The 24,984-nt window shown below is 47.2% G+C and overlaps 1 protein-coding gene across 8 annotated transcripts in view; it reads left to right on the top strand.

The window, feature by feature from the left end:
• The first annotated feature begins 19,214 nt into the window (after window positions 1–19,214).
• The window catches only part of DLGAP4 (DLG associated protein 4), a 191,116-nt gene continuing 185,346 nt past the window's right edge, over window positions 19,215–24,984 (top strand). For 3 of the 8 annotated variants that reach the window (XM_033094265.1, XM_033094264.1, XM_033094266.1), the window contains exon 1: window positions 19,215–19,404. The gene's annotated coding sequence lies outside the window, so the exon portion shown is untranslated. The remainder of the gene's footprint in view (window positions 19,405–24,984) is intronic. The other 5 variants (XM_033094260.1, XM_033094263.1, XM_033094259.1 and 2 more) reach the window with 2 other exon arrangements.

The following is a 24,984-nucleotide window of genomic DNA, read 5'->3' as shown; positions in this document are numbered from 1 at the left end:
TGAATGAAGCTGCTATGAATGTTCTTGTCTATTAACTTTTGATGAAGATAAACACTTATTTTTATTGGGTAGATTCCCAGGAGTGAAATTATTGGGCGATACAATATATGGATGTTTGGCTTTTGTAGATTCTGCCAAACAGTTTTCTGAAATGAATGTGCCAATTTACTCTCCCACAAGTCACCAACGAGAGTCCCAAGGGCTCTGCATCCTCAGCAGCATGTGGCATGGTGTGTTTTTAATTTTTGCCATTGTGGTGGGGATGTAGTGGTATTTCACTGTGGCTTTAATTTGTATTTTCCTGATGATTAATGATGCGGAACACCTTTTATGTTTATTGGCTATTTAGATATCCTATTGATGCACGTTCAAAGCTGTTCCTTCCTTTTTTTTTTAACTTAGAATGAACTGGAATTCACTGGGAAAGTAAAGTGGTGCATATTCCTCATACTGTGTTTCCCTGAAAATAAGACTGGGTCTTATATTAAGTTGTGCTCCAAAAGATACATTAGGGCTTATGCAGGGGATATCATCCTGAAAAATTATGCTAGGGCATATTTTCAGGTTAGGGCTTATTTTCGGGGAAACACAGTACGTGATACCTCCAGCAGAGAATAGAGCAGTGGTTCTCTGGTAAACTGGCTCTTAGAAATTAAAACAAACCTGCCTTCTGTGTAAATACTTCAACCATGGCCAATTTCAAGCTACCACCTGAATGGCTCGCAAAGTTCCTGAATATTTAGCAAATGGCTCCCATGAGCCAATACACAGTCTGGAGTAGTACCTCTCCTGAAACTAACTGATATTTCTGTAGCAAAATATGTAAATATTCACACTAATTGGTATGAAACAGACTCACATCCATTCAGATTTTTGCCTGCAATGAGACAACCACCAATTAACAATAAAAGAAGAACTCCATTTACAGAGCTCTTTGGATTTTCACAGCGCATGTAAAAGATTGTGGGTCTGTATCGGCTTCTAGTCCACTGATTGCAGATTTGCTGAAGTTGTTGGGGTACAGGAAATCCTCCTGAACTTGTGTGTGTACAGGAGTGATCCATGACTTTGAGCTAACTGACCTTCAAGGTCCCTTCTAGTTCTGGAAGTCTACAGCTAAAAATTAAAGGAATATTCCATTAATTATCCACTTTGCTTTATTAGATTTCAGCATTGCTGTGGAATAGATTCTTTGAAAACGTGACTTCTGGAGCTAGTGAACCCAGAGTTAACTATATAGCTCTTCCCACAAAAGGTTCTGGAGTCAGGCTGCCTAGGTTTCAACCTTGGCTCCACCCCTTACTTTCTCTTTGATTTTGGGTGAAGTTAAGCCCCTCGGTACCTCCGTTTCCTCATCTGATCGTGAAAACCGAGGTTACAAAAAATGGAATTCTTGGGGACCATCTCTGAGCTGCCTGCTGGGGGCTTCCTCACACCTGAGACCTCAAATCTTGTCAAATATCTGGAGCAGTCAGAGTTGGTGTGTGTAGGACGGACAGTTTGTAGTGGCAACAATAGGACCTAACATTGCCCACACTTGGTGTAGGGGTGTTTTCCCTATCTTTCTCCTTTGGTAGTCCGTGCCCACAGTGGCTGGTTAGGGCAACTGCTTGGTCCGTGGTGCTCAGGCCCAAGGGGCCAATCCCCTCCCTCAGGAAATCCTGTGCCTACAGAGAAACATCCTGTCCCAAGCCTTCCCCAACCCTGACAAATGTTTGAAATCTACCACTGTGAGATATGTCAGACACGGTTTCTTACGTCTTTTTCTTCTTCTAGAGCCCATCTGGAGTACCGTGATTTAGATCTGTCTCCTCTCTCTGAAGGGCGTTGGAAGCTATGATGGATCGTGTCCTGTACTGCCAGGTCCAAGGGGAGCCTACTCGGCGGGGTGAGGGTGGGGGTGTGTGTGGCTGAGCCTTGGAGGTGTGAGTATAGCCAGTGGCCCCTCCAGTCAGACCTTCATCATTCAACTCATTGATGTGTAGTCTTCAGATTGGGTTGTCTTGTCTTTTTCTTACAGATTCATAGGAGCGCTTTGTATGTTCTGCATATGAGCTCTTTGGTGGGTACACGTATTGAAAACATATTTTGTCCCAGTCTGAGGCTTGCCTTTGATCTCTCCTAAATGAAGATTTCAGTTTTAATGAAGTCTAGTTTATCATTTTTTTCTTTTATCCTTAGTCTTTCTTTTGTCTAGAAATCTTGAAGAAATGAAGATATTTACTCATGTTTTCTTCTAGAACTTTTGTTTTAGTTTCCACATATAGAACTATGATCTATCTTGTGTTAATTTTTGTGTATGATGTAAGAATTAAAAATTTTTTTTTCCAGATAGATATCTAGTTTTGACAGCATTATTTATTGAAAAGACCATCTTTCTGCCCATAGAATTGCAGAGGCAACTCCCTAGCCAGGTGGTCATATATATGTGAGTCTGTGTTGGGACTGTTCTGTATTCTGGACCGATTTGTTTACCTTTGCACTAAGGCCACACTGTCTTAATTACTATAGCTTATTTTTTAAAATAAACTTTTTATTTTAAAATAATTGTAGATTCACATACAGTTGTAAGAAATAATGCAGAGAGATCCCACGTGTACTGTACCCAGATTCTCCCAGTGGTACATCTTGCAAAACTATAGCACAATAAGACAACCAGGATATCCACATTGATGCAATCTATCAACCTCATTCAGCTTTCCCCAGTTTTACTTGTACCCGTGTGTGTGTGTACGTGTGTGTGTTTCTATACAATTTTATTGCACACGTAGGTTCCTGTATCCAGTACCACAGTCAAGATACAGAACATTTCCATCACAATAACTCCTCGAGGTCCCTTTGGTAGCCACACCCATCTCCCTCCTGGATTCTCTCCCCGCCACACATCTGTCATCCCTAACCCCTGGCAATCACTAATCTGTTCTCCATTGCCATCATTTCGTCATTTCAAAAATGTTATATTAATGGAATTGCACAGTATGTGACCTTTTACAGTTGACTTCTTTCGCTCACCATCAATTCACCTGAAAGCCACCCACGTTGTTATGTGTCTCAATAGTTTCTTCATTTTTATGGCCAAGTAGTATTCCATGATGTGGATGTACCAGTTTAACTGTTCACCCAGTGAGGGATATCTGGGTTGTTTCTAGTTTTCAGCTATCATTAATAAAGTTGCTATGAACACTCACGTGCAGATGTTTGTGTAAATGTCAGTTTCTAGTCTCTTGAGTGCCCAAGAGTGCAATTTCTGGGTTGTATGGGAATTGTGTGTTTAGTTTTTATGTGTGTGTGTGTGTATATATATATATATATATATATATATATATATATGCATATATACACACACACACATATATACACAATACATACATACATACATATATATGTGTGTGTGTATATATATGTGTGTGTGTGTGTGTGTATATATATATATATATATACTTTATTTTTTACAGCAATGTTAAGTTCACAGCAAAATTGAATGAAAGGTACAGAGATTTCCCACATACTCCCTGTCCCCACATTTGCATAGTCTCCCCCATTATGAACATCCCCCACCAGAGTGGGACATTTGTTACAGTCTGTGAATCTACAGTGACACATCATTGTCACCCAAAGTCCATAGTTTACATTAGGCTTCACGCTTGGTGTTGCACATTGTATGGGTTTGAGCAAATGTATAATACGAGAATGTATCCACCATTGTAGCATCATAAACAGTGCTTTCACTGCCCTAAAACTTCTTTCTGCTCTGCCTATTCATTCATCCTTCCCACTCCCCTAATGTCTGGCAACCACTGATCCTTTTACTTTACCCATAGTTTTGCCTTTTCCGGAATGTCACACAATTGGAATCGTACATAGGAAGCCTTTTCACATTGGTTTCTTTCACTTAGTAATATTCATTTAAGGTTCGTTCATGTCTTTTCATGGCTTGATAGCTCATTTCTTTTTTGCATTGAGTAATATCCCATTGCCTGGATGTACCTGCCGGTTTATCCATTCACGTACTGAAGGACAGATGGGTTGCTTCCAAGTTTTGGCAATTATGAATAAAGCTGCTATAAACATTCCTGTGCAGGTTTCTGTATGGACAGAACTTTTCAACTCATTTGGGTAAATACCAAGGAGCATAATTGCTGGGTCATATGGTAAGAAGCTGTCTTCCAGAGTGGCTATATCATTTTACACTCCCATTAGCAATGAAATAAGAATTCCTGTTGCTCCACATCTTGGCCATCATTTGGTGTTTTCAATATTTTGTACTTTGGCTGTTCTAATAGATGTGTAGTCTATTAGACTCACGTTTGTTTTTGTTTTTGTTTCAGGTGTACAAAACAATGTAATAGAGATTTACTCCCCTCACAAGTGATAACCCCGCCTTCCCCATCATTATTGTTTTAATTAGCAACTGCCTAATGACATAAGATGTTGAACGTCTTTTCATACGCTTACTTGGCATCAGTATATCTTCTTTGATGAGGTGTCTGTTCAGGTCTTTTGCACATTTTTTATAATTGGGTTGTTTTCTTATTGTGAAGTTTTTAGGGTTCTTTGCATATTTTGGATAACAGTGCTTTATCAGATAGGTCTTTTTGCAAATATTTTCTCTCAGTCTATGGCTTGTCTTCTCATTCTCTTGACATTGTCTTTCACAGAGCAAAAACTTTTAATGAAGTCCATCTTATCAATTATTTCTTTCATTGATCATGACTTTGGTATCATATTTAAAAAGTCATCACTCTACCCAAGGTCATCTCGGTTTTCTCCTATGTTGTCTTCTGGAGTTGTATAGTTTTGCATTTTACATTTAGGTCTATGATCCATTTCAAGTTAATGTTTTTGTGAAGGGTATGAGGTTTGTGTCTATATTAATTTATTGTATATTTTATGTCCAGTTCCAGCACTATTGTTGAAGAGACTGCCTTTAACTCCATTGTATTACATTGACTGTATTAATGTGGATCTATTGCTGGGCTTTCAGTTCTGTTCCATGAATCGATTCTTTCACCAACGCTACGCTGTCTTGATTACTGTAGCTTTATAGGAAGTCTTGAAGTTGGGTAGCAGTCTTCTGACTTCGTTCTTCTTCAATATTGTGTTGGCTAGTCTGAGTCTTTTCCCTCTCCATATAAACTTTAGAATCAGTTTGTTAATATCCACAAAATAACTTGCTGGGGTTTTGACGGGATTGCACTGAACCTATGGATCAAGTTGGGAAGAACTGACGTCTTGTCCATGTTGAGTCTTCCTATCCATGAATATGGAATATAGCTCCATTTTATATTTAGTTATTTGATTTCTTTTCATCAGAGTTACATAGTTTTCCTCATACAGGTCTTGTACATATTTTATTTATATCTAAGTATAAAGTATTTTGTACCTTAGGTTAAGTATTTATAAAGTACTTTTCCCTTAGGTTAGATTTATACCTAAGTGTTCCATTTGGAGGATGCTCATGTAAATGATACTGTTTTTAATTTCAAATTCTGCTTGTTCATTGCTGGTGTATAGGAAATCAGTTGACTTTTGTTTATTAACCTTGTATCCTGCAGCCTTGCTACAGTCACTTACTAGTTCCAGGAGTTCATGTTTAGTTCTATAAAAAACTGTCAAACTGTTTTCCACAGGGGCTGTACCATTTTACATTTCCACCAGCAATGTATGAGTGATCCAGTTTCTCTGCATCCTTGCCAGCATTTGGTGTTGTCACTACTTTTTCCGTTAGCCATTTCGATAGGCATGGAACCATATTTCTTATAGTTTTAATTTGCATTTCCTTAATGGCTAATGATGTTGAACATCTTTTCTTTTCTTTTTTTTTTTTAAGAATTTATTGGGGAAGAGGAACAGGACTTTATTGGGGAACAGTGTGTACTTCCAGGACTTTATTTTTTTTTCCCCACGTCAAGTTGTTGTCCTTTCAATCTTAGTTGTGGAGGGTGCTGTTCAGCTTCAAGTTGTTGTCCTTTCAGTCTTAGTTGTGGAGGGCGCAGCTCAGCTCCAGGTCCAGTTGCCGTTTCTAGTTGCAGGGGGCGCAGCCCACCATCCCTTCTGGGACTTGAGGAATCAAACTGGCAACCTTGTGGTTGAGAGCCCACTGGCCCATGTGGGAATTGAACCAGCAGCCTTCAGAGTTAGGAGCATGGAGCTCCAACCACCTGAGCCACCGGGCCGCCCCGAACATCTTTTCATGTGATTATTTGCCATCTGCATGTCTGCTTTGGTAAAATGTCTTTTGTCGATTTTCTAGTTTGCTTTTTTTTTTTTCTGTCGAGTTTTGAGAGTTCTTTTATATATTCTAGTTACTAGTCCTTTGTTGTACATATTTTCTCCAAACTATAGTTTTTAATATACCCTGAAATCTAGTAATGTTAGTCCTACAGGTTTATTCTTCTTCAATATACAGTGGACCCTCGAACAATGCAGAGGTTAGAAGGGCCAATCTCCCACACAGTCAGAAATCTGCTTGTGACTACGGTTGGCCCTCCGCATATACAGATTTCCAACTGTGGAGTTGACCCTTGAACAACTCAGGTTTGAACTGCCTGGGTCAACTGAAAAAAAAAATTTCATGTAGGTGAACCTGTGCAGTGCAAACTCGTGTTGGTCAAGGGCCAGTTGTAGTCTCTACAATGGAAATCCCTTCGAATTTTCATAAAAATTTTAAAATAAGCTTATCTAAACCTTGCGAGGATTTTGACTGGTATTGGGATCTATAGATCCATGTTGGGAAAACTGACATCTTCCAATCCACAAACGTGGCATGCCTCTCCATTTGTTCAAGCCTTCCTTAATTTCTCTCTTCAGAGTTTTGTAATTTTCAGTGTAAGAAGTCTTGTATATTTTTTGTTAGAGTTATTCCTTGATCTTTGTTGGGTTTTGATGCTATTGTAAATGGTATTGTTTATTTACATTTTATTTTTAATTGCTTGTTGCTTGTATATGTAAATGCAATTAATTTTTGAATATTGACTTTGTATACAGAGACCTCACTAAATTCACTTATTAATGCTAATGCTAATTGCTTGTAGATTCTTTTAGATTTTCCACAGGCACAATATGTGACACCTGTGAATAATGACATTTTTAACTCTCCTGTTCCAATTTTGTACACTTTTTTTCCTGCCTTATTATACTGGCTAGTCTGTGGACAGTTAATCTAAAGGGAAAAGCATTCAAATTTTCACCAATAAGTATGATGTTAGCTGTAGAGTTTTGTAGATACCATCTATAAGAGTAATGAAGATGCCTTCTATTCCTAGTTTGCCAAGAGTTTTTATTATGAATGGGTATTGAATTTTATCAACTCTATTTTCCACATTTTTTGAGGTGATCATTAAAAAAAATCTGTTAAAGTGGTGAATTATGATGATAGGTTTTTGAATGCCAAACCAATTTTGCATTCATAAAATAAATCACATTTGGTCATGATGTATTATGCTTTTTATATATCACTAGGTTATGTCAATATTTTGTTTAGTATTTTTGCATCTACATTCATGGAGCTACTGGATTACAGTTTTTCTTTCTTGTAATGTCCTTCTCAGAGTTTGGTAACAAATTCAGGCTGAAATCATAAAGTCAGGAAATCCTTTTCTATTCTCTAGAAGAATTTGTAGGATTAATGTTTTTTATTCTTTAAATTTTTGGAATAATTCACCAGTGAGATCATCTGAGCTTAGAGTTTTCTTTATGGGTATGTTTTAAATTACAGATTCAATTTCTTTAATTAAGACTATTCAGAACTTTTATTTCTCCTTGTGTCTGTTTTGGTAAATAATGGTCTGTTTGGGTCTGTTGTCAAGGAATTTGTCCATTTCAATAAAATTATCCAATTTTGGACATAAAAGCATTTATAACATTCTCTTATTACCTCTTAAATGTCTGTAGCATATGTATTGATGTCCTTTTTTCATTACTGATGTTGATAACTTGTGTTATCTAATTCTTGTTTTTTCTCTTTCTCTTCTTCATCTTTTTTTTAAGGAACCAACTTTTAGCTTTGTTAACTTTTGAATTCACTTTAAATTGAAATTTCCAGCTTGAATTTTTTTTTGTATCACATCAATACTTAAAATTCAGGCCTAAAACCCATGTGGGGGCCAGTCAATGTCCAGACCTTCTCCGGGGAGGTTTTTCTATAATCCCACCCACCTCCCCGGAGAAGGTCTGGACATTGACTCGCCCCCGCATGGGTTTTAGTACTGAATTTTAAGTATTGATGTGATACAAAAAAAAACTCAAGCTGAAAATTTCAATTTAAAGTGAACTCGAAAGTTAACAAAGCTAAAAGTTGGTTTCCAGGCTGAGGGACTGGGTGGGATTATAGAAAAACCTCCCCGGAGAATTGTCTCTGCTGTCTGCCTCAGTGAAGCAGGATTAAAACAAAATAAAAAAAAGAATCCCTTTTTCATTGCTTAGCTTGTAGCCCTTCCTTAGTCCATAATTTATGCAGGATGATTCCTGACTCATCTGGCTCTTTGCCATACATGGTTCTTAGACATCGTGTTACCTGAACTGCAGATATCTGCATGACATCCCACAGCTTCAGTGTAGGTTGAGCTCCTTGGTCTTGTGTTCCTGCTTGGTTGCTGGCATGAGAAGATTTCTCTACTTTGCTTTCAGACTTACCCATTTCCGTATAATTTTTTGAAATCTAGCATTTTAAAATATTTCATAGTGGGGGATTTTAGTATCACTCACCTTACATCTTTGCATTGGCTGTTCCCTCCATCTGGAATGCTTTCTCCCAGGTAGCTGCAGAGACGTTGCCTTCACTCTTTTCCTCAAAAATTACCTTTTCAGTGAGTACTACCTGACTACACTGTTTAAAATGAATAGTCTGCACCAACTCTAGCACTCCCTATTCCTACTTTTTTCTTTCTTTCAGAGAACTTATAACCATCTAATATACTGTATCACTTACTTGTTAATTATGCTTTTTGTGTATTGACAGTTCCATTTTCTAGATGTAAGCTCTAGGAGGGCTGGATCTTTTTCTGTTTTGTTTACGGAAGTCTCCCCAGTTCCTAGAACAGTGTCTGGCACATAGCAGGTTCTCAGTAAATATTCCCTGAATTAACTGAGTGAATAAAGGAATGCTTCCAGGAACTCAAACCCTCTTCTTGGACAGAGGGAAGAACCGGGGTCTAGAGAGGGAAAGGGATTTGTCCAGGTCACCTGGAGAGGGGATGGCAGACCCAGGACCACAGCAATTACCCGTGGCCTGTAGCGAGCACATTACAGTTTTGAAGTACATTCATTGTCTCCTTGCAGCCTTGCCCCAGGGCCCCAGGGTGGGCAGGGAGGAAAAACAGCCTTCATTTCATAACACTGTGGGCCACTTTCTCCTTCTGGAAGCATAGTCAACCTCGGCTCTGTGCCAAAGCATTCTCATGGTTTTCCTTCTGCTGCTCTGCTCACAGCCTCGTCTGCTCACCTCTTGAAGACTGTTGTTTCTTGAGGTTCTTCCCAGGTCATTTTCTTGTTTCCCTTGATGTCCTCTCTTTGAATGACCTTGTCCATTCTGTGCTTTCAATCACTCTCTCTCCGATCCCAGTGTCTCCCGAGATTGAACATTTTCCTAGACATCTTCTTACAAACCTTGGGATGACCGGGAAGCTCCTTGGGTGCAGGAGAAAAGCCCTGACCTTGAAGACAGAGTCGCTAGCTCCATTACCCACACAGTGAACCCTTGGATCAGTCATCACCACTCTCTGAGCCTGGAATTTTCTCTCTGAGAAAAAATAGTGTTGACCTCCTAGGGTTGTTGGACGATTCCAGGATTGGAACCTTCTTGGCTGCAATCCAACCAAAGCATTGGGTTGACACCTCTTTGTAGACTATAAAACATGGGGCCCCTAGGATCAGCAGCACTGCATGTCCCAGGGACATCTGACATAACAAGTCCACAGGTGGGGCTGCCTCCTCCTGCCTCCCCTTTTCCCTTTGCCCAGACCTCCAATCTCAAGGGCAGCCATACCAGGTTCTGGGAACCTACACCAGAAATGGGAGCCTCATTTTTGCCTCCTCTCCGTCCCTCGCCCCACATTAGGATCCATCAGCAACAACTGTTGATTCTGCCTCTTTGACTTCTCTCCCACCTGCCTCCTTCCTCTCTTCATAGCTCCCACCCAGCCCAGGCTCCATCATCTTTCCTCTGGACAGTTGGGTGGCCTCCTCACTGGCCTCCCTGCCTCCCCTTTCACCCCCTCTTGACAGCCAACTTCCACACTGACCACCAAGGGGTTCTTCATTAAACAACGTCTGATCACATCTTCCCTGGGCTCTGAACCCCGCCAGCGCACCTTGGCCTCTACGATGAAGGCCAGGCTGTTCCTCTGTTTCTCAAGGTCTTTCTTCTCAAGGTCCCGCTCTGGCCTCAGCTCTGCTGTTTGCTTCTCCTTGAATCCCCTGTGTCTCCTTCCTTTTGTTCATGCCAGTCCCTCCCCCTACAATTCCCTGCCCTCTTTCCCTGTCTGTGATGGGGTTGCCACAGCCCCTGTAGTAAGACCCACGCTTCAGAGTGGGAGAATGAAAGGCAGAGTGTAACCTGTGCACACACAGCTCAGAGGTATGTTGAGGTGATGGTGAGCCTCCTTCTGCCAGACACCTTTGGAGATAACCTCTGCTAGGCTTAGCTATCAGCTATGAGAGCCGCCTCTAAACCCAAGATTTGGACTGGTGGGTTTAACAGATGGGCTGCGTGGGTAGGGCCAAGCCAAGGACGCAAGGGCTTCAGGTTGACCAGATGTCTGCGGGGTCAGGTATGTCTATGAGATGCTCTGAGTGTACTTGGCTGTCCCTCTGCTTGGGCTGGTGGTGTCAGTATCCTGGTGATATCAGCCTCGGAGCTGGCCTGAGACGGTTGAGGTCAGAAAGGGGCTGAGACCCATCGGTCACATCCTTTCATCTCGTCCCCTCCGCTCAGGGTCCTTGGGGTCCCAGCCACACTCCTGGCCACACCCCATAGCAGCACTCTGCTCAGGTCTCTGGGGCAATTCCAGCAAGTTGTCTTCTGTGATTTTAGCATAATCTGGGACTTTAGTCTGGTTCCACCAATTGCTCCTTTTATAGTCTTAGATACGTGAATTTACTCCTTGGGCCTCAGTTTTCTCTCTGAAAAATGGGGCTGGGATATTGGGAGGATCCGTCGAAACGGCCCCTCTGAAGCCTTTGGTACTGAAATATATGGGCCAGTGGTGCCTTTTTATCCGTCCTTTCACCCTTCTCACTTCCCCCACACTCTGTGAATATTTCAAGGGAGAAGACTTTGTCTTATTCATATCTGAGACACTCCTCCTGCCCCATGCCTGGCCCAGGGCCTAACATACACAACAGGACCTTTAGTGTTTCCTGAATTGAATCAAGTGAAGGAGAGCAATTTGGGGGGATGGGCAGTGCCTGGCCAGGGTTATTTGGACATGGGGTAAGGGCAGCCCCAAGTACACCTCCCCGTCATGTCACACGGGCTTTCACTTTCGAGTCCTACAGACCCGGGTTAAAGTCTTGACTCTGCTCTTACCTGCTGTGAGGTCCAGGGCATGTGATCATGGGTCTCCAAGCCTCAGATCCTCATCTGAAAAGGGGCGTGGAGTGATTCCCAGCTCACAGGGGTGTGATGAGAGCCAGGCCTGACACACAGTAGGTGCTCAGGAAATGGGATCCAGCCTGTCCTCCTTCCCTCCCTCCCTTCCATTCTTCCACGTGAGAGATGTCTCCAAGGAAACGGGAGAAATTATTTTAAGAAAAGAGCCGAGGGCTCTGGCGGGAGCAGATGGTGGCTTGGGCATCTGGAGCCAGAGGCAGGTGGCTCTGGTCCATCAAGGAAACAATGGAACCCAAGTGCCTCCCCATCCCAGAAAGCACCAGCCAGGGCCTGGAAGTAAATCTACATCGAGGGGCAGAGAAAAAGCATTTCTGGCATCACAGAGCAGGGACTGAGCACTGGATCTGGCAGTGTGTTTGACTCACTTGATGACCCTAGAAAAGTCCCAGCCCTCCAGGCTGTTGTCCTGTGGGCAAGTAGGAGGCACTGCTACAAGGGGCTGGGAAAGGAGAAGGTAGTATTAGGGGAGGGAACTGAATCCTAGGCTTAGGATGGTGTGAGTGAAGGCCGCAGGTGCTCCTGGCCTGGCGGGACTTCATCACTCACTCCCTCCCTCAGTTCCTGCCCATTGAGCATCTTCCTGTGCCAGGCAACGAACTCACCTGATTTCAAGTCCTCCTTCCAACATCCTCTGTGACATTTCCCCCCATTGTACAGATGAGCAAACTGAGGCTCTGAGAGGCTAAATGAGTTGCCCTGGTTCCCAAAGAAAATCAAAGATTCTTTCCAGGCTCATCCTCATTTTCCATAGACACCCATCACCTTGAAACGGGAAACTCCTGACTCCTCAGAGGACCTCAAGGTTCTGATGATCCAGCCCTTGCTGACCTTTCTGACTTCACCTGTGAACTCTTTAGGCTTCAGTCCCAATGAACTGCCCATAGTGGCTTCATGGGCCCAGTCTGGCCTTTGTACACACGGTTCCCTCATGCTACCATGTCCTCTCTGTTCTCCCTTTGCTCGTCAGACTAAATCCTGTGCAGCTCGGGCATCACCTCTTCCTAGAGGCCTTCCTCTATTTCCCCTATACTCAGTCAGGGCCTCTCTGGGAATGGTGGGTTTTCTTGGGTTTCCCCTGAAGAGAGCAAGCCTCCTGAGGCCAGAGATGTTTCTCCTGCAACTTTGCATCCCCAGTGCCCAGCACAGGGCTTGGCCCAAGTGGGTGGCAGTGAACACTGAATGAATGGAGGAGATAAGGAACACTCTGGGGTTTCCACTACTAGCTTAGCTCATTTTATTCTCCAAACATTTCCCAGGCATTTCCTCAATGCCAGGCCTGATGCCAGCCCAGGGAGGACAACAACTCAGGCTTCCAATTCACTTTGTGGTTTACAAAGTGTTTCCATGGTTGAAGTCACAACCAAAGTAGATGTTCATGCTTGTGTCCATTTTCCCGATGTGGAAACTGAGGCCCAGAGAGTGTGATTTGCCTAGTCACAGCCAGTATGCAACAAAGCCAAGATTTGAACCCAGGCCTACTCACTCCCTTCCTACACTCCTTCCACACTGTGAAAACAAAGCAAAAGAATACACGAACACTCAGAATTACTGGAAAATGCAGGGAAGAAGGAAGGGAGGAAGTCCTACCTACCCCCCACAGGATATATTTCATTAACAGGTTAGGAATCTCCTACTTATTTTGGCTGAGCCTATGGGTGTAAGGAAGTGACCTGGCCAAGGTCACACAAGTACAAGCAGCATAGTCGGGATGCCAGACTACTGGATGCCACAATTCAAGGCGAATTCAATGTGGCCTGGGTCTCAAGGAGCTATTTCCAGTCTTATAGGAGAAATAGAAGCAAACAGGTGTTAGTTTGGGTTCTCCCAAAAGCAGTTCCTGAGATAGGGACTTGAATGCAGGTTGTTTTTTGGGGAGGTGATCCTAGGAAGAAGGAAGGAGAGTGTGGAGAGTAAGACGGAAGGAGAGAAAATCAATAAAACATGCATTAGCGAGCGGCCACTGGAACTCCATCATGTTGGGGACCTTTGGAGAAACAGTGGAGAAGACGCCTCAGAACTGTTTCCCTGAAGTAAGCCAGGCTGGGCATTTTCCCCCGACTCCCATCCCCCATGACTGAAGTTTGCCCCTGAGGGTGTCAACTCCCCTAAGTTCCCAAGTTCTCCTGTGCTGGGGCTGAGAAAGCTCTTGCGACTTCAGAAAATCCAGAAAAGTGGGGAGACCTGGTGAGTGTTTGTGGGGCACCAGTGTGTGGGAGCTGTCCACTGCAGCTGCAGCTGGACTCCACGGTGGGTGCCAAGAACGTTTGCTCTAAGGTGTTTGAGACGTAGTGTGTCTTTGTCACCAGAAGCGTTTTGGGAATGTGTAGTTTACAACACCGTATTGTATACTTAAAATGTACTAAGCGGGTAGATCTTATGTGTTCTTACCACATGGAAAAACCCCAAAACTCTGTGAAGTGATGGGTGTGTGAAGAAGCTTGACTGTGGTGATCATTCCACAAGGTGTACATATATCAAAACATCAAGTAGTACAACTTAAATATAAACAATTTGTATTTATCGATTATGCCCCAGTAAAGCTAAAGGAAAAAGAAAGAAATGCTTGATAATACCAAGGGGGGAATGAAGAATGTGGGGGGATGACAAACTAGGAATGGAGAGTGGGGTGTAGAAATCAGGGAAGATTTCCCTAGAATAGGTGACATTTGAGTTGAATTTTGAAATGTGAGTCTTCAGTGGGGAAGAGGCATGTCAGGAAAAAGGGCCTGCCCAGGCTGGGATGGGAAACCACGTATCTTCAGGAGAGACCGCAGAGCCTGTACCTAAGGGATGGGATTTGACCAGAACTGAATTAGGAGAGGGTACAAGGGCCAAATGTTGAAGGGCTTCACATACCAGGCCAAGCAGTTCAATCTTTCTCCCCAGGTGCTAGGGAGACAATGCAGGATTCTCAGCAGAGGCAGGTCACTATTCTCAGCAGAGGCGGGAAATTCTATTATTTCTGTGTAATAGAAAGATGTCACTGGGACAGGTGTGGAAGGGGGGGCACTGGAACAGGAGCCCTGGAAGGAGGCTGCAAAGATGGTCCAGTCAGGAGATGCAGAGGCTGAGCCAGGGCAGGGGGAGTGACGGCAAGGAGGGGTCAGACCCAATGGCTCTTTAGGGGAGAGAAAGTTCCGTGAGAGGGGTGGGGCCTGGAGAGGGAGGCTAACCCATCCTGGCTGCAGGGGCCCTGGATACTCCTTCCTCTCCATTTCCCCAGGGGCTGGCCCAGCCTGACCTGATTTGGGGCCAGGCATCCCCTGTTCCAGTCTTGACAGATCTGGACATTGTCTGGTTTGGTTATAAGCCAAGTCTCATCATTAGCTCCATGTGGTCACTCCCTGGATCTGGTCATTCTCAGAGCTGGTCATTTATTACCCAGGGCTGCTGGAGGCTACCTGCTGCCAAGTGGACTCTCTCCACTTGGTTTGAGTCATCCTGTCCTCTTCCAGGGTCCTTCCTGAAGCCCGTATCTCTGGTCCCTGCACAGTCTGAGCTAGTGGGCTGATGGCAGGAGGTGGCTGAGAATCTGCCACCCAGGATGCTACAATGGGCCGGGTGGGGCAATCAGCCCCTCGTCCCCCAACTTCTCCCCTCAGCGCCCTGAGCACTCCATGCTGTGCTTGTGTTGAACACCCTATACTCAACTCTCTCATCCTCTCTCAGCCTCACCAGCTCTCTTTGAGTCTCTGTGAGTCTCTCTCCCCATTAAAATATGGACCCCAGGTACACACAACTGAATTTCAAGTTTTCTTGGTTCATGACATGATCTCAGCATTAGTCCATGCATGATCTTATGTATGTGATATAATACAATATAGTATAAACATAACATAACATAACATGTACACCTGTAACCACTGCCCACCCCAAGAACTAGAACAGAACCAAAATCTGACATCCACCTCTGCGCTCCACCCCACAGGTCACTAATATTCTGCACTCTGAGTTTATCCTTCCCTAATGTCTTTGTTTTTTGTTCTCTTACATGTATGAGTGCCTAAACAATTTCTTGTTTGTTTTTACTCATTTATTAATTTTATTTTAAAAGGTATACTGTGTATAGTCTTGTCTTTTTTTAACTCCATGCTATGTTGGTGAGAGTCTGTCCATGTTGTGTGTGTCATTGCAGTTCCTTTGTTTTGAGGGCCGTGTGACTATTCCACGATTTATTTGTTCATTCTCCTGTCAATAGATAATTGGATTGTGTTCAGGTTTTCTGCCTTGACAAACACTGCTGCTCTGGATGTTCTTCTGCATTGCTCCTAACGTTCTGCAAAATGTGGTCCAGGGACCCACAGCCTCGGCATCATCTGGAAACTTGTTAGAAATGCAGAATCTTGGGCTCTTCCCTAGATCCGCTGAATCAGAATCTGCCGTTTAACAAGATCCTTGGGGGATTCCTACCCAGGCTAAAGTTTGAGAGGCACTGGCCGAGGGTACGCGTGCACAGGTGTCTCCTGAGCACATGGATCTGGGAGAGGATTTGCTGGCTCACTGTGTACCCTGGTGCACCCTCCCCTTAGCAGTAGGGAAGAGCTGCAGGGACCGCCATCTTCCCTGACACTGGGTATTGTCAGACTTTCTTGTTTTTTCCAATTGAAAGGGTGTGAATTAGCACGGCATCATGGTCTTGATTTGCATTTCCCTGATGACCGATGAGGTCAGGCATCCCCTCATACATTTCCTGGACATCAGTTTCCCTTCTGTGAAAAGTCCTACTGGTTTTTGCATCTCTCTCTTGGGCTCACTTAACTCAACTCCTGCCTTTGCATTTGCTGTTTTCTCAGCCTGAAATAGCTTCCCCCTTCACTGCCAAGTGGCAGTTCTTCCAGGAAGCACTCCCTGACTTCTGCTCTGTTTGTGAGACTCTTCAGCCTCACAGGCAGGAAAATCTGGTGTTACTGTCCCTTCATTGCGTCTCTTAGAGCCTCGTCCTCACTGAAAAGATTGCAAATCTGTACAACTTGGCCCCGACAGAATAAAAAAAATTTTTTTTTTCTATTTAGTTGCCATCATTTAAAATTCAGGAGATTTTGCATTTAAAAAATTTTGAATTGCTTATTTCTCTTGAAAAAATATGAGAAGATGTGCTCCCATTGGGCCTCCTTTCCTACATGGCAACAATCAGCTGGCGCTGAGTAGGGGCTGCCCATGCCAGACCATGTGTCATGGTCCCCATGACTCCATGCTCACGCCCTGCTTACAATGACCTGCCCAGGCCCTGTCAGCATTTAAACTGTGTTCCTTGCCTAAGCATGCTGGTTGTTTACTCCTCTAAACCTCTCCCATCTTTCCCCTCTCTCTCATAACTCTGTCTCGGTCCCCACTTGCTCAGGCCTTCAAACTTCTTATCTGGACTGTCACACCAGCCTCCCTGACCTTTCTTGTCTAGTCTTGCCCCTTCAATCTCTGACCATATCACAACCCTGCTCAAGAACCAGCAATGGCTCCTCACTGCCTTTCCAGGCACCCCCTGACTTTTAAAAAAAACAGTATTATTACATTATTGGATATTTCATGTTCACAAAAATGTCTTAAGTCGAGAGATCAACGTAACAAACACCCATGTACCCACCATCTAGCTTAAGAAATAAACCATTTCAAGTATATTTGAAGCCCCTTTTACATTCCCTTTCCTCTCTTCCTAAGGGTTACTTCTTTCTTGAATTTGCTATTTATCACACTCATGCATGTTTTTACACTTGTATTACATATGTATATGTCCCTAAACAATATGTAGTATTGTGCTCCATATTTTCAAACTTCATATATGTGGCATCAAACTGTGTTTTCCATGTGCAACTTGGTTTTTTATCCATCAATGTATATTTTTTATTTTAAAAAATTGTATTGAAGTATAAAATTCATACAAAGAATACACAGATCATAAGTGTACAACTCTGAATTTTCACAAACTGAATCAACAGTGTGTTTTTGAGGTTTATCCTCATGGATGTGCGTGGCTTGAATTCAGCTATTTTGAGGATTGCTGCGTGGAGAGCTTTCCATTGTCTGAATTCATCACTATTTATCTAGTCTCTGGATGATGGACAGTTAGGCTGTGTTCAGTTTTTCACTATGACCAATGATGCTGCTATAAACATCTTTGTATAATTCTCCCGGGACCCTTGTGCGAGGTGTTCTCAAGGGCAAAGCCTGCTCATTTCGACCTGACCTTATATCACCAGGTTGCTGTCCAGCCCCTGGCTCTCACTGCCTCCCAGCTCGGATGATAAGGTCTTCTCAACTGCTCCAGGAAGTCTGTTCTCCTCCCTCCTGACACCCTGCCCAAACATACAACCCCTTCTTTGCCTGCCATATACTCTCCTTCCTCCCCCACAGAGCTCCAAACCCACCTCTCCTTCCAGGTCCGGCTGAAGCCCCATCTCCTCCAGGGAACTCTCTTAGGCAGTGTTGGTCCTGATAGATCATCTCCTTTGAGTGACATTCTCTCACCACAGGTGTCAAGGCCCCCAAAGACAGAGACAAACCTAGAGCACACACTGGGAATGGAGAAGGGAAGCATGGGCGGACACTTAGGGAATGTGAGCTGCTGGGCTATGCGACAGATTGCTCTGGGCCTCGATGAATGAATAGGAGTTGTCTGGTAGAGAAGAGGGGAGGGCAGCGCAGGCACAGGGAAAGGCAGAGAAGCACTGGAACAAACGTTTCTGGGATGGGGAATGCGGGCAGGGTGAACGGATGGTAGGAGAGGCCTGGGAAAAGGTCTGTGAGAAGCCATAAATGCTACCCTTTAACACTGTTCTGACTTTGCATTCAACTAGCATTCTTAGGGGACGGCTGTATGTGGGAGCCAGGAGGGTGAGCAAATTCATTTGCTACCTATAACGCCAGGCACCAACAAGGAGCTGACATTCCTTATCTCTTTGGGTCCTCAACCCAAGTTGGGGATAGTATTATATTGCTGTTGTCCCATTTTACAGGTGGGCAAACTAGGGCTCAGAAGCAGCACTGTCTAGTCTATGAGCACCTAGCCCCAGGAAAGATAGGATGGGCGCTCAGCCCAGGTCTATCCAACTCTAGGGGTTGTTTTTAACCCGTGCTGCCATAGGCGAGAAAACACCTGGAAGAGGGTTCTGCAGAAAACTGGTCATCAGGAGGGGGCATACATTTCCAGATGCAGGAACCCCCAAGTTCAAATCCCAGGGGCCTCCTGACGCTCGTGTGACCTGGGCCTGTTTTGTCTGGTGTGGGACTCAGTTTTCTTTCTCCACTGGCCGGCCATCATCAACAAAGGTTCCTGCTGACCAGCTCTGTAGTCTGGGGTTCCAGGTTTCTACGCTACCGCAGCCTGTGCTGTGTGACCTTGTGCCAGTAGCCCACACTCTCTGGGCGTCCAACCGCGGATCTCTAAGCGCCCTTCCGGCTCGCGACCAAGCGTAGCTGGCTACGGAGACACTCCCCCTCCCCCGGGTTGCGGGGGTGTGGATGTGGGTGGGCGCTGGGTACGGCGCCCCCCACCCCAGGCCAGTGGCCGGATCCGCGCCTGGTTTTGAGCGCAGCCGCGCGGCCCCCTCCCCCGCGCGCATCTCCCCGCCCCCCGCCCCCTCCCCGCCGCTCTTGCTCTTGGGGAGCCGGGCCGCGCGGCTCCTCCTCCCGCAGCCGCATCTGGGGCGCCGTGCCGGCCAGAAGAGAGGCATGGGGCACCCGCGGGCCGAGGCTGGGGCCAGGGCCTAAGCGGGCGGAACTGCGAACGGACCCGCTAAGGAACCCGAGCGGCAGCGGTGCAGCACAGTGGACGAGTGGGCCGGAGGCGCCGGGCGCAGGTGAGGGCGCGGGGGTGGCGCGCGCGCCGTGGCCCGGATCCCCTTTCCGGGGCTGGTACGCCCCGTCCCTCCGCAGCATCCCCAAATCTGGGTCTCCTCTGGGACAGACCTCCCTAAACCGAGGGGCGGTGCTGGCGCAGAAAAGCCCCCTCCCCCTGCCAGTTCTGTCTTCTGAGCCCCTAATCCGAGGGGCGGCTCTGCGGCTGGGAAGCCCCCTTCTCTTGGTTGGATCCCCAATCTAGGTCTCATTGGAACCTCAAACCTGGAGGCAGTAGCGCTGGGGCCCGGAACCCCTATCCAGGGCCAGACCCCCATTTCAGCTCTTATTCCCGCAGACTCCCCCATGTCAAGGGGCTGCCAAAGCTGGGAGCCCCTCTTCATGTCCGACCCTCCATCTACAGGGCAGCCATGGGGTCAGGCAGACCCCTCTACTACCCGCCAGCCTGGCGCTAAGAAGAGGGAGGGCTCTGCCAGCCAGCCGGGGCATTCCCCCATCCCGCCTCAGTAGCCCGGGGAGCATGCCCAGCCGGCTCCCCCCTTCCGGAGCTCTTTCCCCTGGTCCTGGCATCTTGGGAGGGAGCGAGGGTAACCCCACCCTCCAATGCTGCATAGTTCCCCCTCTCTGTTTGCGTGCCCAGGAGGGGCCGGGCTGACCCGGCACCTGGGCTGGGGGGGGGGTTCTCACATGGCTACGGGAGGCCCCCACGTGCGGCGCCCCACGGTGAAAGGGGTTCGTGTTCAGAGCGGGTGGCAGGTGGACCAGGTGGCCAGCGAAGCCAGCTGGGTCCAGATGTGCCGGGCCTTCTGGGAGGGACATGTGCTATCTGGACATGTGATGGCCCCTGGCCTCTTTCTACGGAACCTACCTCCTCCGATTCCCCTCCATCCTTCCATTCCTCTCTGCCTTCATCCCTCACCCTTCTCCCCTTCTTCCTTCCCATTGCCAGTGTTGCAGAAGGGCTGCCAGAGACTGTTGATATTGTGGGAAAAAATGAAATGGGGAAGGGGTTATGGGTTGGCCAAGGCCAGTTGTAGGGGTGAGGGTGAGGGGTAAAGAAGGTGCTCTGAGGATGGAATCCTCAGTCTTGGAGGGCAGCATTCATGGGGGAAGGGTTCCTGCACCCCCACCTGCCTGGAAGTGGAAATGACAGAGGGAGAGGGGGCTGCAGTCCCCAGCCCCAAGGGCGGCTAGACTGGGGCCGGGGACTGAGGCTACACTGCTCCTCCCAGCCCAGTTCCGGAGGTCCTGGCTCTCTCTGCCTCTGCGCCTTCACCATGGGAGGGGGCTGTGTCTGCCAGACTTGAGGTGGTGGTGGAGTGAGGTTGTACAAGACCATCTCAGAGAGTGGCTGTTGGAGGAGCACAGTTTCTGTCCCACAGAGAGGACCATGGGCTGCCTGATCCCAGGGTGCCCTGAGGGGCCTGAGCCACACTCCTGTGAGCAGCAGAGCTGGGTGGGGCTGCAGAGCTGGGTGGCTTATTGGTGGCTGGAGTGTTGGGAGCCACTGCCAGGCCCAGAGCCGGCTGCTGACAGCCAGTTATCAGCAGACATTGAGTGTGTTCTCAGCAGCTCTTGGAGACACTGGCTGTGCACAAGGGGCAGGCCCGTGTGCGCGCGGTGTGCCTGCACTGTGGCAGGGGTATGCCAGGGCTTCTGGGTTGTCCTAGAGCGAGACAGCATAACTTTGAGAGTGCCTGTGTGTGGTGTCCATGGTACCCTCCCCTCGTTCATCCATCTGAGGCCATGCTAGGCCTTTGCTGAGTGCTGGGGACATGTGATAACCTGATGGGGTCCCCACCCTCAAGGAGCCTGTTTGTGCTGGGAGGCAGTCTGTGCTTTGCAATGGGGACAGTATAGGGCTTGACTGGAGAGAAAGTGTCGGGTAGAGCGAGCCTGGTGGCTGAATTATGTGCGATCCAGGGTAGCATCCAGCTGCTGCCAGCCTTGAGATGGAGCTGCACGTTTGAGTGCTGTGCCCTAGGCAACTGAGTTGGTGTTTTTGAAGAGAGCCCGTGCAGCACTTAGGAACTAAGGTAGATTGTGTACTTTGGAGCTTTCGGAAGACGCAGTGACGTCTTGGATGTACCAGGAGTACCCACTGGCATCTCATTAGGTTCTTGTGTGGTGTATGGGCCACTGGCTTTATAAATGCCAGCATCTCTACACGATGAGAACGCTCTGAGGAATTGTGCTGGGCACTCTATGTGACAGGAGGCAAGGTGGTCTCTACCCTTTCCTACATCTATGATTGATTGATAGATTCATTCATTCATTCATTCATTCAAAAAAGCATTAAAAATAGCATTATGATTACAGTGCATTGAAACACTTCCCTTCCTCTTAAACATTCTAAATGTGAATTGATGAAATTCTGAATGCAGGTTTTTTTTTTTTTTGAAGCACACAGTGAGTACTCAATAAATGCCCACAGCTCCCAGGAGGAGGCCCAGCCTTCTCGCCCTGCCTAGCTAACTGTCTAGCCACATCTTGTACCCCTTTCCTCGTCTTTGGCTCCAGTCCTCTGATCTGCATTCAGTTGCTGGAACAGGCCGTGTTCCGTCCACACTCAGGGTCTTTGCACGTGCTGGTGCCTCTGCCTGAACTTCCCACCTTTGCCTACTTAACTCCTGCTTATTGTCCAGATCTCACCCTAGGCAGCACTTCTAGAAGAAAGCCTTTCTTGATGCCCAGGCCAGGTTGTGCCCCCGTCACCACCTTCACAGCCCTGTGGGCCTCTGCCTTCATTACCTAGTCACTGCTCCTTATCATTGGACGCTTCTTTGTGTGGTTGGTGTGGGGAGGGGCAGGGTCATGTCTGCCTCTTCATTTCGTTACCATGCTGCGGAAGACAGGTGTTGGCTCATCCTGGGTCCTCAGTCCATTTTTTTTTTCTTGGCCAGATGAATGCGTGGGCATGGTCTGGGCCGTTCTGAGTTGAGGGCTGGGTTGTAGGGCATGAAGGTTGCCAATGCAACCGTCCCTGTGAGTTCCTGGCCTCCAACTGGGTCTGTAAACCCAGAGGCATTTGTCTGGGCTCTGTTGGAGTTATAGGCTCATGGCCTCTAAAATCCCAGTGTGTCTATGGGACCCCAAAGGCTTTAGAAGAAATAGGGTGAAGGGCTACATGTGGGCAGGACCCTGCGTCTTTGGGGTGTGTTTACTGTGCCGACTGGTTAGGAATTTATTCCCGCATCAGTTCATTTGCTCACATCATCGCCTGCTTACTTTTTCATCCCTTCTTTCATTCACTAGGTTACCAGCTGTTCACTCCTCCGTTTCTTGGTCTTCTATTCCTTCTTTGGGCCACCAGTGCTTCCTGAGTGCCACTAAGTGCCCAGCCGTGTGGCAGGCCTGGGGACAGAGTCAAAACCATGGGGCCCTGCTCTATAAATGGTGGTCATCCTTTCAGGCCCCTCCCGGTGATGGAGGCTGGAGCTGTCCTAGTCCTGGGAAGGGGCCACTAGTTTGGATCTGTAGGAAGTTCCTGGAGGACGGGCATGAGATCTGGAATGGATTTTGGAGGATTAGAGGGATTTGGGTGGATGGAGAACAGCGGGGAAGGGCACTGCTGGCTGAGAGGATGGCATGGATAAAGGCAGGGAGGCAGCCAAGTGCTGGGCAGGCTTAGGGATGGTGGGTCTTGTGTCCATACGGGAGGAGGTGGTCCTCCTGAGTGGGCCACAGGGAGGCTGGTCAGGGAGGTGGGCAGTGTGCTCTCATGGTGGGTGTCCAGTCTGTGCTAGGAGCCCTTTGCGGTGTGGCCTGGATGAGATGTGTCCCCTGTCTGGGTTCCCTTGATAAAATGAAGGCTTGGATCTCAAAGGGACCTCCTGCATTCGCACAGTGAGTCTGTGAACCTGACAGTCCAGGAAGGGAGGCCTCAAAGCCCCTGCCTCTTCTTTGGGCATGTGAGGGGCACCCAGGGCTTGCTTTGCCTTAGTGGCTTTGGAGGGCAGTATGTGTTGGCACCCAGGGTGGGGTCAACAGGGTTCTGAGGAGGCTCAGACATTCTAACAGATGACCCTGGAAATTAAGGGAGTTCAGGGGCTGGCTTCATTGGGTGGGAGCGCCCTGTTATGCAAACTCTCACTGCACCCTTTTTGGGAAAGGCTATCACTGAGGAAAGTCTTCCCGTGTCAGACTGAAGACAAGCCCACCCCCTGCTTCGTCAGATTCTGTGGAAGGCCCTTTAGAACTCATGGGACGTGACGAGACTTTCTTTTGTTGTGTCTTATGGTGGTGGTGGGGGAGGTGTGTGTATGTGCCTGTTTTGCTACACCCCCCTCCACAGTGTCTCCTGACCCTAGGCCAGGACCGAAGCCTGTAGAGTGTGCAGCACTCTACAGTTTGCTTAACACATTTAATCCCCTCATTTTCCATCCATCCCCAGGGGTAGGAATGAAAAGAGGTATTTTCTCCATTTGACAGATGAGAAAACTGAGGCTCAAAGCAGTTGGATATCTGTCCAAGATCACTCAGAAAGGGCGGTGTGTGTGAACCCATAGCCCAGAGCCCTCTGCCACTGGGCCCTGAGGGTGCCACTGTGTAGGGCCCTCTGTTCACTGATCGCACATCACTTCCTGAGCTGAGGAGTGGGGTCCCGGATCCCTCTCTGCTGGGTTTTGCAACGCCGCCTCCTCGAGCTGTCTGACGTGGCCTTTTCAAAAACCCAAAATGAATGGAAGCAAATTTTGTTTGGAGAATTTTGCTACACCCTTCACCAGGGCTGGTTGCAAAACCAGGCTTGGGGATCCCTGCTGATGTCGATGGTGATAACAACAACAGTATGCTTGGCTAACATCCATTCATTCAGCGAAGCATCACTGACCATCCCAGGAGCCAGCAGAGCGCTGGGCCCTCTGTTCAGTGAGCACCAGATCTAAGCACCTTAAATCCGGCCTGTCCTCTAGTCCTCTCCCACCCTATTATTATTGTCCCCATTTTACAGATGAGGAAACGGGGGGCACAGAGAGCTATGGTAAGTTGTCCAGTGCCCCCACAGATGGTGAAGTGGTCGCGCCAGGGTAGGAATCCAAGTCGGTTAGCGCTTAGAGTCTGGTCTTAGCCCCGTGTTCTGGAGATTCCGAAGTTCCCATTCGTTCAACAGCAGTGATGGGTGGGGTGGAGGTTGGGCGTCAGGCCCGTGAGAATCAAATGTAGCAAAGCCAGATCCTGGCTTGGGGAGCCTGGACACACATTGGAGGCAGAGGTCGGCCTGATGTGAGAGAATGGCCTCAAGAGTGCCCCGGATGTCAGTGCCCACTTGTTGGTGCCTCATGTCTGAGGTCTCGCCAGAAGCTCTGGTGGAATACATGGGTTTTAATAAGAGGGGAGCCCTGGCCTCTCCCAGATCCTTTACTCTCCACACACACACAGTTCAGGTAGGCAGCCCATCTCTCAGGCTTCCTGGGGGCCAGGGGGGCGGCTAGGAGGTGACATGGGTGCTGAGAAGTGACCACGCCTGCAGAACAGAGGGAGAACAAAATGCTTCATTCCTGGGACCATTCAATGAAGGCGCAGACACCCCCCCACACACACACACACAGCAGCCCCCAGGGCTCAGTCACAGGGGTGCAGAC

This window comes from Rhinolophus ferrumequinum, chromosome 23 (genome assembly GCF_004115265.2).
Source record: "Rhinolophus ferrumequinum isolate MPI-CBG mRhiFer1 chromosome 23, mRhiFer1_v1.p, whole genome shotgun sequence".
Lineage (NCBI taxonomy): Eukaryota > Metazoa > Chordata > Mammalia > Chiroptera > Rhinolophidae > Rhinolophus > Rhinolophus ferrumequinum.
Note: the sequence above shows the minus strand (reverse complement) of the source record. Positions and strands in the feature narration are given on the sequence as shown.